The 12,881-nt window shown below is 35.7% G+C and overlaps 1 protein-coding gene across 1 annotated transcript in view; it reads left to right on the forward strand.

Moving 5' to 3' along the window:
* LOC111147665 (sodium/potassium transporting ATPase interacting 2) overlaps positions 1 to 12,881 on the forward strand; it is a 998,919-nt gene that overhangs the window by 392,222 nt on the left and 593,816 nt on the right. The window lies entirely within an intron of this gene.

Consider the following 12,881-nt stretch of genomic DNA (forward strand, 5'->3'; position numbering starts at 1 on the left):
TTATATAATGGAGGATAGATTATTATATTACATTAAATATACATAGAAACATAATTAAAGTAAAACTGAATTAATGCTTCTCTTGTTTTTCAACACTGGAAACCATATGAATCAAAGGCTTAATCAAATGGAGTTTACCTTTAAAAAAAAAAGGTATTTGTAATTTTAGATATAGTGACCCATAAATTAACTCTATGGTAAGATAAAGAATAAAACTTAAACATTTTAAAACATATGTAAGTATTAAAATTCAAGTCAGTTCCAATTCTAATTAGTAAGAATCCTATCAGAAGTACTTAGGGGAAATTAGCTACCTATTGTTGTTAACTATAATTTAAAAATTTAGTAATGTTTGGAAGTGCATTGTTAGCAAACACAACTGTATGCACATCTGTAACGTGGGCCCTGTTCTGCCAATAGAACTAAATAATTAAAAATGAAATATCACAATATTTTGCACATTATGTCAACATAATTACACTCGTAATTAAAACTTTGGAAGAATTGGAGGGATAACACTTTACTCCTGTGGGCATACATGGAGATAAGAATATTATTTCTCACATCAATTCAAGAAAGTGCTAAAAAGATGGGGAAAAAAGTAATCATCAAATGATAGCTAACTGGCCTGCCTGTGTTCTTAGGTGATTTTTTTTTTCACCAAAATGTTCTCCATTTGGAACTGCCTCATTCTTTATCCCTCAAACAGAATAACATTTATTTTGTGTGTAACAATGTTCCTCTGGTACTTTTTTGGGAACAAACTTCCATTAACATTTGAGTTTTTTTAAAGCATATTTTGTGTTTGGCTGTATTTTATCAACAAATGTGGTTAGATGTAATTTTCATACTACCCGTAAAAAAATATTCCAGACTATTTTTACTCATGGGCAAAGTGGCAGCAGTTTGAGTTGGAGAAGCACTGAAATATGTTTCTCCATAAAAAATGCGTTCCCGAAAAATACAACCTTTTAACTTGTTGGGTCATTATTTTGACTTAAGGGGCTCTAGAATGTCCCTGAAAAAATAAGAATGTGATATTTCTTGGTATGATGCATTAATCCGTTAAGCCAATAGCACCACCAATATCTCACTGTATTCTATAAGACCCACTTGAGATATCAGCTCCTCTGTGAAGCTTCCCTTCCTCCTTAGACCAGCTTGGTTACACCCTCTGTGTTCCCACAGTAATTGGCTTATCATCCGGAGAGGCAAGCAACCAGGTCCTGTTCTCTCTTGTATACACTATACCTATCAGAGAGACTGCCACATTAAGTACACACAATTTTTTGTTGCATGATTGACTAAAGGATCTTACATCAATTAACCCATTAAGCTGTCCTTTGAACATATTGCAAATCCTTGAGGGAGCTGGATTTAAGAAAAGCTGTGGGTGAAAGTTCTTGCCCTGAGGGATTAAACGTCCAGACTTTGGAATTGGACAGGCCTGGGTTGGAATCCCAAGTCCATCATTCACTAGCTGTGAAAACTTAAATCGCTTAACACCTCTGAATCTCAGCTTTATTATTCTAAGGAATGGCACAACATATGGTCCTTTGAAGAATGTTGGAAGAGTTGGACACCTTTTTCCTAAAATGTCTAACAATGCCTTGTTGCAAACAGTAACTGCTCTTCTTTAATGAGGGGAAAATATTTCAGACCCAGCAAGAATCATAAGAGTTTCAGGAGAAATTTATGCGGTAGTTGCATAATAGTATTCTTGTGAGCTTTATGTCAATTTTCTTAGCTGAAGAAATGGAAAGAAATGAAAGAAATGTTGGTCATGATTTTGCTATTTTTAAGAGGCATAAAGTGTTAACACTGTGTGTAATCTTTAATTTAAAACAATATTATAAGCATGTAATGTATTTATTTGAGTTTTAAGTAAGCTCTTTATATAGCTTTTTCATGTAATATATCATGTCTGTTTAAATGTTAAAAGCAGAATATGAAACCTTAGGTTTGATTTAAAATTTCCCTTCTAGTTGCACTTGTTCATTTAGTATCTTTAGAGTTATTAAAATAGTTCCCCATAGAATTAAATACTTATATTGTCATTAGAATCGAACAGATTGCTAATTTGGTTTGGTGAGGGACCAAATGTGGCTGGAGCATTGTTATTCTGACCCTTCTACCCTTGGGATTATCAGTTATATCTAGTGTCTGATTTCAGAAGAGAGAAGAGCTGAATAGGGAAAAGTCACATGTTGCCTTAATAGGCTGTTGTTGTTGTGAGAACCACATGATAACTATGTTTTTATACTATTTCATGGGAGTATTAAAGATGTCATTGCATGCTTTACAATGCACCCTCCTGTAGGTGTGTTCCCCAAGGGCTAATCTCAGGTAAAATTCAAAATATCAATTACAAAAATAGTCCAACTTTCTAATTATTTTCTTCAGAGAACTTTAAGGCAAATCCTTCCCATTTAATCCCCATTGAGTAGATCTATTTAAGTCTGTACAGATAGAAAGGACATTAGAGTATAGGGGTGATGTAGAGTGGTTTAAAAGAGTAGCTCAGCTCTGCTGCTACATCTGGAAACTTCTTATTACAAAGAATATCCAAGTTATGCCTGCTAATAGCAGTGGGGCAAGCATTTTCTGAGTAAATCATAGTGAGAATTAGAGGAAATCTGAGAAAATTACAACCATTCACCACATTACACATTTTTTAAAGTACTGGTTTAGTAGGTTTGAGCATCACAAAAGATGAAATATCCAAAAAGTAATAATTGAAGACACTTTTAATATGACAGAGATGTGCAAAACTGCTAAATGATTTTGAAGAAGTATTGCCTCACTTCCGAGTGAATCATAAACTCATAAGCATTAACCAGGAGATCAATGCTATTGTGTGGTGTGCATATCATTGCAACATTTCCAATATACAGATAAATCCAGGGCAAACCATGTACTTAACTTTTTGTCCTGGCATCCATATCCCACTGCTCTTATTGCATTGAACTATGCACTTCAACAATCTTTTGCCTGATTAAGAGAAATCAGTTGCTGATTCACACATTATGTGTATTTGTCTTGAGACAAATGAGAGCATGACAGAAACACAAGTTCCAAAGTAAGAGGCATTCTGCATGTTGTAAATTCTGCATGTTGTAAAAGTTTTCTGTAGTAAATCACAAATTTAGTATGGGAATAAATCAGGGAAAACACAGACAACACGGCTTCATATTAAGACCTATGGTGGAAAATTATTTTCTCAGAGAAGGGAATAAATTGAACACCTTAACAAATACAATTCAAGTTGCATCTAGTCTTAGTTTTTCTATATTGATCATTTGCCCTCACCTAAAGCAAATATATCACTTAAACTAAAAGTTGTTTGTAATAGAATTTATAACATCATTCATGCCTTTCAAGGTTATCAGAGTAAAGCATCAGATATGTAGGAAAGAACAGAAAGGCAAAGAAATAAACAATTATCACTTATTCAGTGAACCCTTTGTGCCAGGAATTGTAAATATCAGCTTATATAATCTTTGCTATAGGCCAATTACATGGATATTATTAAGAAATATGAAGGAAAAAATAAAGACAACAACAGAAAACAATATGAGTTGAACAAATCTATCATAGCATTGATCTCCTGGTGAATGCTTGTGAGTTTTTGATTTACTCAAAAGTGAAGTCATGATCCCAGTGTCCTGGGATTGAGTCCTGCATTGGGCTCCTTGCTCCTTGGGGAGCCTGCTTCTCCCTCTCCCTCTGCTGCTTCCCCTACTTGTGCTCTCTCTCTCTCTGTCAATTAAATAAGTAAAATATTTTTTAAAAAGAGTCAAGGATTTATGGGTTGGGTCAAAAACACCCTCTATGGGCGCCTGGGTGGCTCAGCGGGTTAAAGCCTCTGCCTTAGGCTCAGGTCATGATCCCAGGGTCCTGGGATCGAGCCCCGCATCGGGCTCTCTGCTAAGTGCAGAGCCTGCTTCTCTCTCTCTCTCTCTGCCTGCCTCTCTGCCTACTTGTGTTCTCTGTCTGTCAAATAAACAAATAAAATCTTAAAAAAAAAATCATTCAATTCCCCAAAATCTTGAGGATTGTTAAGATTAAAAAAAAAAAAGAAGAAAAAAAACACCCTCTAACTATATGCTATTTATAAGACACATATTAAAATGCCAACTATGCGTTACATTAAAATGCTGATATACGTATGGCAGGCAAGTAAAAACATAAAGCACGAGGTGGACATGTTAATATCAGATAACATAGAATTCTAAGAGGACAGAATTAAATGTAACACAGAGTATAATTTTGTATGGCCAATGGAACCATCTACATTGGAGAACCAGATTTGTTTTAGTAATTATAGATACCTGCCATGATTAACAAAACTGCCTTTAAAATTCCATACCTTTCTTCTTCTAAAGAACAGACTTAATGGTAGCTGTAATATGCTTTAAAATGCATGTAAAGGCATTCTACAAAGAATACAGGTGCTTGTGCTAGAATGAAGTAAGTCCCGCTCCCCTAGCTCTGGTTTTCCTAGGGTTAATGGTCATACACTAGAAACCCGCTGGAAACACACACACACACACGTGCACACACACACTCAAACACACACTCCTACAATTCTTTCCCAACTATAGTAATTGACAATACATTCCCAAGTGTGTCTGAGCACCTCCAGCACTCCTCTCTCTGAGTGTCAAGTACAGCGATTAAGTGTAGCTTTTCATTTATTGTTCCTCATCCTTAAGCACAAGCCCATGCCCAAGCAGTTAACAGTATGCTGTACTAGTCCTTTCTTTGTATATGTGTTTTCTTTTTAGTTTTTAATACATTCAACTTGATCTCCCTCTTGTAAAGAACAGAATATATAAAATATTTAGAGTATGAAAGAAGCTTGAGAATAATTTCTCAGTTAGGAAACATACTTTCATAAACCAGAAAGTTTTCCAGATTGGAATACACTAAGTTTTAAGAGGGCCACATTTAAATTGTTCATTAATATAAGTTCTTCCCACATCTAGGATTATTGTGTTGTAGGCTTCCAGCGGATTTGAAAAAATAAACACTAGTGAGCATTGCTTTTAGTTTTAGTTTTGTTACTAGTATTCCTTTTTTCCTGAACTTGATCATTATTCATAATATCAGAAAAGTATTATATACATGGATTCATACCCCTTACTTCTTTTCTTCAGTCATATTGCTACTTCTAACAATTCATTTTTTTTAAAATTTTCATGCCTTTTCTTTTCCTAACATACAGCTTTTTAACATGATCTTAAAGGAGCTAAGTTCAAATGATGGGAAATAGAAAAGATCCATAGAACCAGGATTATGCCAGTGACTAACAGTCAATTGGCCTGTTGATGTCTGGCCTCAAAGGTAGTAGATTAAATCTCTACATGATATGGTAATCATATTTTCTTTAGGTGTAAAATATGGGACTAACATCTAATACCTCTTTCCACTTAAAAGTGTGGATTTGAGACTATTTCCCAATGGATTGGCCAAATATATATGGTCAGAGAGCACATTTCCAATTAAATGAAAGACATTAAATTATACATATAATTTAGCTCACACCAGTGCCCCCAAAATGTTCTCTGAATAAATATATCATCAAGAATCACTTTAAAATAAGGAGCTTTATTATAAATCTATGAAAGGCTCTTAAGGAGTTCCTGTCTCAACCTCTTCCTAATTTTAAGGGTGTTTGAACTTTGCTGAAGGAGCTTGAATTTTTAACTGGTAACTATTTGGGGAATAAATAAAGTATATGTTTCTAAACAATTTCACTCAATTACCTTAAATGTGGTTAGTTATATCTTTGTGTTGCCACATAATTTTTATTTTTACTGAAACTTTCATTTTGTTGTTCCAATTAATTTCTTAGGAGTATTACTATGGGGTGCCTGGGTGGCTCAGTGGGTTAAAGCCTCTGCCTTCGGCTCAGGTCATGATCTCACGGTCCTGGGATTGAGCCCTGCATCGGGCTCTCTGCTCAGTGGGAAGCCTGCTTCTCCCCGCCCCGCCCCCGCCACTGCCTCTCTCTCTGCCTGCCTCTCTTTCTGCTTGTGATCTCTGTCTGTCAAATAAATAAAATCTTAAAAAAAAAAAAAGAGAGTATTGCTAGCAGTAACTCCATTGTATTTAACTTTTCTTTTTCTTGCCTTGTATAGTACTTGGCACATAACTGTGCTGAACAAATATTTTAAGAATGAATGTGTAAATGAGTTTAAAAACATTGTTTTTTTCCTAATTGCATAATTTACCATTTTTCTTTGAAAGACAGTGGTGAAGAATGATTTCTCTTACACTAAATTAAAGAAACCCCATATTGTTTTGATTTCAATAAATTCAAGAAATATTTGTTATCAGGATAACAGTATAAACAACACGATACAGTACAAATAATTCATTTGTTCATTGCCCAACTTCAATTGTAAGCAGTTAAGTCCTGTTAAATGTAACAGTTGTGTTACATGAATTAGAATTCTGTATATTGTTTTCTATAGAGTGACTCATTCTATGAGCATTAGACTTGCTTTGGATACTTGCTTTTGGTAATTCATTTAATTTACAGTTAAAATACCAGGAAAAAAAAAAAAGCTTTGTGAAGTTTTGTCTTGATAGCTGTTCTTATTATTCTTATTAACTGGGGAGAGTACAACATAGAGAACAGAAGTTCAAGCTGTAAACTATGATAAACTTAATTTGGATTCTCGCTATGCTGCTTGCTGTGTGATCTTGGGTAGCTTAATTAGCATCTCAGACTCCATTTCTTAGTCAGTAAAATTTGAATATTAATAACACATACTCCATAAAGTAGTTGTGTGGATTCAAGATTTCATCTAGTCCCTCGTGTATTAAGCACCTAATGTAACTCAGTTAGTAGTATAGTATTTGTTGTCCTTAATGTATTAAGCTGTATTAGCAAATACCCCACATTTTTCAGTAGAGATTTAGATTCCCCATATAATGCCCAATTATATGGTAAGATCTGAACAATACAATAAAAGTTCCTATTTAGTGAGACAGAAAAATCATTATCCATAATTTAAATAGTTTTCTTTTCACATACTGGTATGTTTGTGTTTTTTGAACATTTATGCAAACTTTATGATGACTGAGTAGCATGTGTATGCATTATATATATATAATTATTTTTTTGGTTATATTTTTGTCCTATACAAAATTTAGTTAAAATACATATTTCTTATGGGTTTTTTTGTGATTTTCTAAAGAATTATATTTAAATGGAAACTCCAAGAATATTATTTCCCTGCATGAATGGGAAAATAATTTAGAATCTTATAGAATTATTGTGGCACTTGGGGCAATAGAAATATGAGATGCTCTATTATATTTATTGAATTTCCTTGACTCTTTCCTAAAAAAATTTTTACCAATAAAATTATCTCTTTAAAAAATTAACATAAAATGTATTATTTTATTCAGGGGTATAGGTCTGTGAATAATCAGTCTTGCACAATTCACAGCAGTCACTACAGCACATACCCTCCCCAATGTCCATCCCCCAGCCACCCTCTCTCTCCTACTCCTCTCCCCTCACAGCAACCCTCAGTTTGTTTCCTGAGATTAAGAGTCTTTTATGGTTTGTCTCCCTCCCCAGTCCCATCATGTTTCGTTTTTCCCTCCCTTCTCCCCATGACCCCCTGCCCTGCCTCTTAAATTCCTCATATTGAAGAGATATTATAGTTCTTTTCCTCTGATTGACTTATTTTGCTTAGCATAATACCTTCTAGTTCCATCCACGTCATTGCCAATGGCATTTTTTTGATGGCTGCATAGAATTCCACTGTGTGTGTGTGTGTGTGTGTGTGTGTGTGTATACCACATCTTCTTTATCCATTCATCTGTTGAGGGACAGCTAGTCTCTTTCCATAGTTTGGCTATTGTGGGCATTACTGCCATAAAGATTTGGGTACACATTTCCCTTCAGATCACTACATTTGTATCTTTAGGGTAATTACCCAGTAGTGAGATTGCTGGGTCATAGGGTAGCTCTATTTTCAACTTTTTAAGGGACCTCCATACTGTTTTCCAGAGGGGCTGTACAAGCTTGTATTCCCACCAACAGTGTAGGAGGGTTCTCCTTTCTTCACATCCTCACCAATACCTGTCATTTCTTGACTGGTTAATTTTAGCCATTCTGACTGGTGTGAGGCGGTATCTCACTGTGATTTTGATTTGTATCTCCCTGATGCCAAGTGATCTTGAGCACTTTTTCATGTGTCTGTAAGCCATTTGGATATCTTCTTTACAGAAATGTCTGTTCCTGTCTTCTGCCCATTTCTTGATTAGATGATTTGTTCTTTGGGTATTGAGTTTGATAAGTTCTTTATAGATTTTGGATACTAACCCTCTATCTGATATGTCATTTGCAAGTGTCTCCTCCCATTCTCTAGGTTGTCTTTTGGTTTTGTTGACAGTTTCCTTTGCTGTACAAAAGCTTTTGATCTTGATGAAGTCTCGGTAGTTCATTTCTGCCCTTGCTTCCCTTGACTTTGGTGATGTTTCTACTAAGAATTTTCTGCAGCTGAGGTCGAAGAAGTTGCTGCCTATGTTCTCCTTAAGGATTTTGATGGATTCTTGTCTCACATTGAGGTCTTTCATCCATTTTGAGTCTACTTTTGTCTGTGGTATAAGGAAATGGTCCAGTTTCACCCTTCTGCACATGGCTGTCCAATTTTCCCAACATCATTTGTTGAAGAGACTTTTTTTCCATTGGACATTCTTTTCCTGCTTTTTCGAAGATTAGTTGACCATAGCGTTAAGGGTCCATTTCTAGGCTCTGTTCTGTTCCATTGATCTATGTGTCTGTTTTTGTGCCAGTACCATACTATCTTGATGATTACAGCTTTATAATACAACTTGAGGTCTGGAATTGTGATGCCACTGCTTTGGTTTTATTTTTCAACATTCCTTTGGGTATTCAGTGTCTTTTCTTGTTCCATATAAATTTTAGGATTATTTGTGGGGTGCCTGGGTGGCTCAGTGGGTTAAAGCCTCTGCCTTCGGCTCAGGTCATGATCTCAGGTCCTGGGATCGAGCCCTGCATCGGACTCTCTGCTCAGCAGGGAGCCTGCTTCCCTTTCTCTCTCTCTGCATGCCTCTCTGCCTACTTGTGATCTCTCTGTCAAATAAATAAATAAATACAAATCTTTTTAAAAAATAAATAAATTTTAGGATTATTTGTTCCTTCTCTTTGGAAAAAGATGATGGCATTTTGATAGGGATTGCATTAAATGTGTAGATTGCTTTAGGTACCATAGACATTTTCACAATATTTGTTCTTGAAATCCATGAGCATGGAAAGTTTTTCCATTTCTTTGTGTCTTCCTCAATTTCTTTCATGAGTACTTTATAGTTTTCTGCGTACAGATTCTTTGCCTCTTTGGTTAGGTTTATTCCTAGGTATCTTATGGTTTGGGGTGCTATTGCAAATGGGATCGACTCCTTAATTTCTCTTTCTTCTGTCTTGCTGTATAGAAATGCAACTGATTTCTGTGCATTGATTTTATATCCTGACACTTTACTGAATTCCTGTATGAGTTCTAGCAGATTTGGAGTAGAGTCTTTTGGGTTTTCCACGTAAAGAATCCTATCATCTGCAAAGAGTAAGAGTTTGACGACTTCCTTGCCAATTCAGATACCTTTTATTTTTGTGGTTGTTGTTGTTGTCTGGCTGTTGAGACTAGGACTTCTAGTACTGTGTTGAATAGCAATGATGATAGTGGACATCCCTGCTGTGTTCCTAATATTAGGAGAGAAGCTCTCAGTTTTTCCCCATTGAGAATGATATTTGCTGTGGGTTTTTCATAGATGGCTTTGATGATATTGAGGTATGTGCTCTCTATCCCTACACTTAGAAGAGTTTCGATCAGGAAAGGATGCTGTACTTTGTCAAATGCTTTTTCAGCATCTATTGAGAGTATCATATGGTTCTTGTTCTTTCTTTTATTTATGTATTGTATCAGATTGATTGATTTGTGGATGTTGAACCAACCTTGCAGCCCAGGAATAAATCCCATTTGGTCGTGGTGAATAATCCTCTTAGTGTACTATTGGATCCTACTGGCTAGTATTTTGGTGAGAATTTTTTTTTTTTTTTTTTTTTTTTTTTTTTTAAAGATTTTATTTATTTATTTGTCAGAGAGAGAGAGGGAGAGAGAGCGAGCACAGGCAGACAGAATGGCAGGCAGAGGCAGAGGGAGAAGCAGGCTCCCTGACGAGCAAGGAGCCCGATGTGGGACTCGATCCCAGGACGCTGGGATCATGACCTGAGCCGAAGGCAGCTGCTTAACCAACTGAGCCACCCAGGCGTCCCTTGGTGAGAATTTTTGCATCCATGTTCATCAGTGATATTGATTTATAATTCTTTTGATGGGGTCTCTTTCTGGTTTTAGGATCAGGGTGATGTTGACCTCATAAAATGAGCTTGGAAGTTTTCCTTGCATTTCTGTTTTTTAGAAGAGTTTCAGGAGAATAAGTATTAATTCTTCTTTAAATGTTTGGTAGAATTTCCTCTGGGAAGCCATTAGGCCTGGGACTCTTATTTGTTGGGAGATTACTGCTCCAATCCCCTGACTGGTTATGGGTCTGTTTAGGTTTTCTATTTCTTCCTGCTTCAGTTTTTGTAGTTTATGTGTCTCTAGGAATACATCCATTTCTTCCAGATTGCCAAATTTGTTGGTTTCTATTTCATTGATTTCTGCTCTGATCTTTATCATTTCTCTTCTCCTGCTGGGTTTTGGCTTTCTTTGCTGTTCTTTCTCTAGCTCCTTTAGGGGTAGTGTTAGGTTGTATATTTGAGACCTTTCTTGTTTCATGAAAAAAGCTTAAATTGCTATATACTTTCCTCTCAGGACCACCTTTGCTGTATCCCACAGATGTTGAACAGTTGGATTTTTTTCATTTTCATTTGTCTCCATGAATTTTTTAAATTCTTCTTTAATTCCCTGTTGACCCATTCATTCTTTAATAGGATGCTCTTTACTTTCCATGTATTTGAGTTCTTTCACCAAACTTTCCACTTGGAATTGAGTTCTAGCTTCAGAGCATTGTGGTCTGAAAATATGCAGGGAATGATCCCAGTCTTTTGGTACTGGTTGAGACCTGATTTGTGACCCAGGTTGTGATCTATTGTGGAGAATGTTCCATGTGCACTAGAGAAGAATGTGTATTCTATTGTTTTGGGATGGAATGCTCTGAATATATCTGTGATGTCTGTCTGGTCCAGGGTGTCATTGAAAGCCTTTATTTCCCTGTTAATCTTTTGGTTGGATGATCTGTCCATATCAGTGAGGGGGTGTTAAATTGCCCTACTATTGTTGTATTATTGTCAATGTGTTTCTTTGATTTTGTTATTAATTGGTTTACATAGTTGGCTGCTCCCATGTTATGGGCATAGATATTTAAAATTGTTAGATCTTCTTTTGGACAGACCCTTTAAGTATAATATTATAGTCTTATTATAGTCTGTGACTTAAAATCTAATTTATCTGATATAAGGATTGCCACCCTAGCTTTCTTTTCATGTTCATTAACATGGTTAATTGTTTTCCACCCCCTCACATTAAATCTGGAGGTGTCTTTGGTTCTAAAATGAGTTTCTTGCAGACAGCATATCAGCGGGTCTTGTTTTTTTGTTTGTTTGTTTTTTAATCCATTCTGATATCCTGTCTTTTGATAGGGACATTTAGCCCATTTACATTCAGGGTATCTATTAAAAGATATGAATTTGGTGCCATTGTATTGCCTGTAAAGTGATTGTTACTGTATGTTGTCTCTGCTCCTTTCTGGTCTGTTGCTTTCAGGCTTTCTCTTCACTTAAAGGACCCCTTTCAATATTTCCTGTAGGACTGCTTTGGTGTTTGCAAATTCTTTGTTTTTGTTTGTCCTGGAAGCTTTTTATCTCTCCTATTTTCAGTGGCAGCCTAGCTGGATATAGTATTCTTGGCTGCATATTTTTCTCATTTAGTGTTCTGATTATATTATGCAAGTCTTTTCTGGCCTGCCAGGTCTCTGTAGATAGGTCTGCTGCCAATCTAATATTTCTACCATTATATGTTAAAGACCTCTTGTCCTGAGCTGCTTTCAGAATTTTCTCTTTGTCACTGAGACTTGTAAGTTTTACTATTAGATGATGGGGTGTTGACCTATTTTTATTGATTTTGATGAGGGTTCTCTGTGCCTCCTGGATTTTGATGCATTGTTGCCTTTGCCATATTAGGGAAATTCTCTGCTATAATTTGCTCTAATATACCTTCTGCCCCCCCCTTCTCTTTCTTCTTCTTCTGGGATCCCAATTATTCTTATATTTTTTCATCTAATGGTATCACTTATCTCTCAAGTTCTCCCCTTGTGGTCCAGTAATTGTTTATCTCTCTTTTGCTCAGCTTCTTTATTCTTCATCATTTGGTCTTCTGTATCACTAATTCTCTCTTCTGCCTTATCTATCCTAGAAGTAAGATCCTCCACTTTTGATTGCACCTCATTAATAGCTTTTTTGATTTCAACTTAGTTAGATTTTAGTTCTTTTATTTCTCCAGAAAGGGATTATCTAGTATCTGCTATGGTTTTTTCAAACCCAGCTAGCATCTTTAAAATTGTCATTCTGAACTCTAGTTCTGACATCTTAATAATATCTGTATTGATTAGGTCCCTATCTGTCAGTACTGCTTCTTGGTATCTTTTTTTTTTTTTTTTTTTGAGGTGAGTTTTTCCACCTTGTCATTTTATCCAGTGCAGAATAGATGAATGAGAGAAAAAATACTAAAAAAAGTAGCAATGACCCCAGAAAAATACTAACCAAAGCAGAAGAGACCTAAAACCCGGGGAAGAGGAAAGGGAAAAAAAATGTGTGTGTATGTATGTATATATATATATATATT

The sequence above is a fragment of the Enhydra lutris genome, unplaced genomic scaffold (genome assembly GCF_002288905.1).
Source record: "Enhydra lutris kenyoni isolate GAN:26980312 unplaced genomic scaffold, ASM228890v2 scaffoldscaffold17, whole genome shotgun sequence".
Lineage (NCBI taxonomy): Eukaryota > Metazoa > Chordata > Mammalia > Carnivora > Mustelidae > Enhydra > Enhydra lutris.